This window comes from Dermacentor variabilis, chromosome 9 (assembly GCF_050947875.1).
Source record: "Dermacentor variabilis isolate Ectoservices chromosome 9, ASM5094787v1, whole genome shotgun sequence".
NCBI lineage: Eukaryota > Metazoa > Arthropoda > Arachnida > Ixodida > Ixodidae > Dermacentor > Dermacentor variabilis.
This window is the reverse complement of record NC_134576.1, coordinates 31,467,324-31,471,932: the sequence shown is the minus strand read 5'-3', so window position 1 is coordinate 31,471,932 and position 4,609 is coordinate 31,467,324. Positions and strand designations below refer to the sequence as shown.

Below are 4,609 nucleotides of genomic sequence, written 5' to 3'. Positions count from 1 at the left end.
ACGTAAAACCCCATAATTATTTATTATTGACATCATGCCCAGTCCAGAGAAGAGCTGCGGATACATGTGCTCGTACTGTTTATCGTCAACCACATCAAGAAATTTCACTACACCGAGTGCTTCAATGGCTGGGAGCCCTAATAGGACACACTGCAGTGACTCTACAACGTACAGTGTTTGGAAAGGCAAAACAACGCGTCAAACAATATCTGCTGAAAAACAACTATTCACTTCAAGGCGCTGATTCACAGCGCTTCACAACACCGCTTGTGACCTGTCTATACGAGGCGGTACACCGGGGAAATTGGGCGGAACAACAGTGAATTCGGCTCCTGAATCAATTTTTGCACTTACGCGTACACCATTGATAGACATTTCCGCTTATCTGGCATTTGAGCCATTGAAAGTCCAAACAAAAAAGTTTTGTCCATCGCCTTCTAGCATAGGCACGCCCACCTGGTTGTTTTCTGTTCTCTTGTGACACACCACGGCGAAATGGCCCTTGATACCACAGTGGTCACACCGCGCTGAACGTGCAGGGCATCGGGCTCTCGGGTGGCTCGACCGTCCGCAGAACTGGCACGCCTGCGTTCGCCGCTCCCAGTTGTTCCCAGTTCGCCGCTTCCACCAGGCTCCCAGTTGTTGGACGGCTTCCTCGTTGTTCGTCGGACTACGTCAAGTTCGCCTGTATTCACCTCGTTGCTGACGGCCCGGAGTTCCAGTTGCTGTCGGTGAACTGTTTCCTTGAGCCTGGCCCTCGCCAGAGCGGTCGCTAGCGTAAGGGTGGCATCCATCTGGAGCGTTTCCAACAGCTGCGCGTCCTCGAGGCCGACCACAAATCTGTCGCGCATCATTCGATCCCGAAATTCTGCAAATTCAGAGCGGTCTGCAAGCTCGTGCAGGGCTGTAACAAAGATGTCCGCACTTTCCCCGGGTTCTTGCTTTCGGCGATGGAAATTTGCGCTTTCATAGACTATATTCTTCGTGGCCACAAAATGGGCGTCAAACTTTTCTTCACTTTCTCGTAGCTTCGAGACTCCTCTTCGATAATGCCGAATGTCTGAAAAAAATGTTTCTTGCCTGCCTGCCCATGGTGTACAAAAGCGTTCGCACCTGGGCCTCTTCCGTTCTGTCGTTGAGCCCCGACGCGTAGCGGTAGTCATCGAATGACATAATCCATTCTGGAAGAGAGGGGGTTTAACCGAGCGGCTCGATTTTTATTAGTCATATCATAAGAAGCCAACAAACACTGACACCAAGGACAACATAGGGGAAATTACTTGTGCTTAATAAATGAAATAAAGAAAAGATAAATTAATGGAAATTAAAGTGGATGAAAAAACAACTTGCCGCAGGTGGTAACCGAACCCACAGCCTTCGCATTTCGCGTGCGATGCTCTACCAATTGAGCTACCGCGGCGCTGTTTTCCCATCCACTTTCTTGGGTATTTATGTGCCCTAGTAGAACCCTGGGAGTGTTAGCCAGCGTCACCACTCACAGACCTTGGCGGCGGACGTGGAACGTCCTTTTTGCCGCAGGCGTCACGAGAACGTGATCTTTTTGGGTGAAGGCAACTGGTCAATAAACCCACTTATGCTACCTGAAGGCATCAATGTTGCCGGATTCGAGACCCTCGTTATGTAATAAACGATAAGAAGGAGAGTTAACCGAGGGGCTCAATTTTTATTAGTCATATCATAAGAAGCCAACAAACACTGACACCAAGGACAACATAGGGGAAATTACTTGGGCTTAATAAATGAAATAAAGAAACGATAAATTAATGGAAATTAAAGTGATGAAAAAACCCAAGAAAGTGGATGGGGAAACAGCGCCGCGGTAGCTCAATTGGTAGAGCATCGCACGTGAAATGCGAAGGTTGTGGGTTCGGTTCGCACCTGCGGCAAGTTGTTTTTTCATCCACTTTAATTTCCATTAATTTATCGTTTCTTTATTTCATTTATTAAGCACAAGTAATTTCCCCTATGTTGTCCTTGGTGTCAGTGTTTGTTGGCTTCTTATGATATAATCCATTCTGGCCATTCGGAAGTCCGGTCGAAGTTGAAGGGCGTCGGTGGCGGGATGGCTGCCGGTGGCGGGGCTGCCGCTGGCGGAGCCGTCATCGCGCAGATCGAACGCCGGGTGAGCGCCGCAAAGGCAGCTTGTTTTCTCGACTGACTAACTTCTTTGGCAAAATATGGCTATCAGGCGTAAGAAGGACTGCCAGTGGAGATCCGTGTAGACCTATAATGGAAGGATTTTTGTGAGGCAGTGAGACACTTCTGGCGCCATATCCATAACTTGTGAAGACGACCTCAATAAGATAACATCGGTGTAATTAGCCCCCTCTTTCTGCGTACAGTTTAAGCATTCAAAATGCGCTACCACGATTTTGTGTTGCCCTATGAAATTCTTCGAAGTTGTTCTATGTACGGTTCTCTTTTGCACATTAACACACGCTCTGCTCTCGCTAAGCATGACCAGATTGCCTATTTCCTAAGCGAATTCTCTTTTCAGTATAGTATTTTAATGCTTACTGAAACATGCTTTTACGACGGGTGTGCAATGCACCATCTTAATGGGTACAAAAACTTTTTATCAATCGCAGTAGTCGTAGGGGTGGTGGCGTCGCTATTTATGTTAGAGCTTCTGAAGAATATGAAGTGATATCAGATTATACATGCATTACAAACTATTACGAGGTACTAACACTGAAACGAAACGCTGGCGTCATTACTGTCGTTTATCGCCCACCAAATGGGAATTTTGGGCGCTTCATGAACTTTTTCAAAAGCTTCTTGCAATTTGGTTCGTCAAATAGTCTGAAACTCATTTGTGGTGGAGACTTTAATATAAATACCCTTGACGCTAGCACTTGCACTGAAGATTTCAACAACACCATTTCTTCCACAGGCTTTGTGAATATAATCACTACACCGACAGGCATCACTGTACTAACTTCATCGACACTTGATTTGTTTATTGCCAATGCGGAAATTAGAGTCGCTGATGCAGGAACCATAGCCTCTGACATAAGTGACACTACCCAATCTTCATGATTTTCTTCCCCCCCCCCAAAGCTCACAAGAATAGTCGAAGGGACGCAATCACAGTGCAGTATGTATCAGACGATGCTTCACTTTTATTTAAGCGTGACATCAGTGCTCAGGATTGGTATTTCATATTCGGAATAAAAAACGTGAATGGTGCATATTCTAAGTTCATTTAAATTTTTCAGCGAATATACGCTATACATTTTCCTTTTACAAGTTTCAAACCATCAAAAAGAATAAGAAAACCTTGGGTCACTTCTGCCAACAGGAAAGCTATCAATAAGGAAAATCGTTTATTTCACACCTTTTTACGTACAAGAGCACCGCCTGACTTGAAAGATTTTAAAACTTTAAGACTTTATTAAATTATATTAAAACTTTAATATTATCAGCGGTTGTTTTCTGATATAAAAAAACAGCAACCTGACGCCGCATGGAAAGTGCTAAACAGGGTTCTCGGTCGCGAAAGTAAAACGGAAACGCCCTCAAAGTTAACGCACAATAACCGTGAAATAGTCGGTCAGGCGCTTGTTGATCATTTCAACCAAGCGTTTTTAGAACACGCTCTTCCAGATAGTAACCTACAGGTTATCAGACAGTCAAGCAATTGCCCTGCTGAGAGCTTTGATCTGCATGATATAAGTGAAGCTGAAGTTTATCGAACATTTCTAGGTCTAAAGAACAGCAAGGCTTTAGATATAGACAACCTACAAAGAAAGCCCATAAGATATGTTATCGAATGCATTACACCTGCGCTCGCTCACATATTCAATCTCGCTATCCAATCAGGTCAAATTCCTGACGCAATGAAACGATCCAAAGTAACAGTCATTTACAATGGAGGCAATAAAAATGAGACAAAAAATTACAGGCCAATATCTGGGATACCAATTTTTTCTAAAGGCTTAGAAAAAAATGTTGTTTTTACGACTGACTAACTTCTTTGACAAAATAAATCTTTCCGACGCGCAGTTTGGTTTTAGAAAAGGACGCTCTACTGAAACAGCTTTATTAACTCTTAGAGAAAGTGTGCTACAAAACATTGAAAATAAACATATAACTCTCGGTATTTTCGTAGATTACAGTAGGGCATTCGATTCACTTAACCATAACATCATCATCATCATCATCATCATCATCAGCCTAGTTACGCCCACTGCAGGGCAAAGGCCTCTCCCATACTTCTCCAACTACCCCGGTCATGTACTAATTGTGGCCATGTTGTCCCTGCAAACGTCTTAATGTCATCCGCCCACCTAACTTTCTGCCGCCCCCTGCTACGCATCCCTTCCCTTGGAATCCAGTCCGTAACCCTTAGTGACCATCGGTTATCTTCCCTCCTCATTACATGTCCGGCCCATGCCCATTTCTTTTTCTTGATTTCAACTAAGATGTCGTTTACCCGCGTTTGTTGCCTCACCCAATCTGCTCTTTTCTTATCCCTTAATGTCACACCCATCATTCTTCTTTCCATAGCTCGTTGCGTCGTCCTCAATTTCAGCAGAACCCTTTTCGTAAGTCTCCAGGTTTCTGCCCCATATGTGAGTACTGGTAA

At 44.5% G+C, this 4,609-nt stretch overlaps 1 non-coding gene across 1 annotated transcript; it reads left to right on the top strand.

Moving 5' to 3' along the window:
* The first annotated feature begins 1,834 nt into the window (after window positions 1-1,834).
* Window positions 1,835-1,907, top strand: TRNAS-UGA (transfer RNA serine (anticodon UGA)). The gene has a single exon. It is a non-coding gene; the product is annotated as a tRNA-Ser (tRNA).
* The last annotated feature ends 2,702 nt before the right edge of the window (window positions 1,908-4,609 follow it).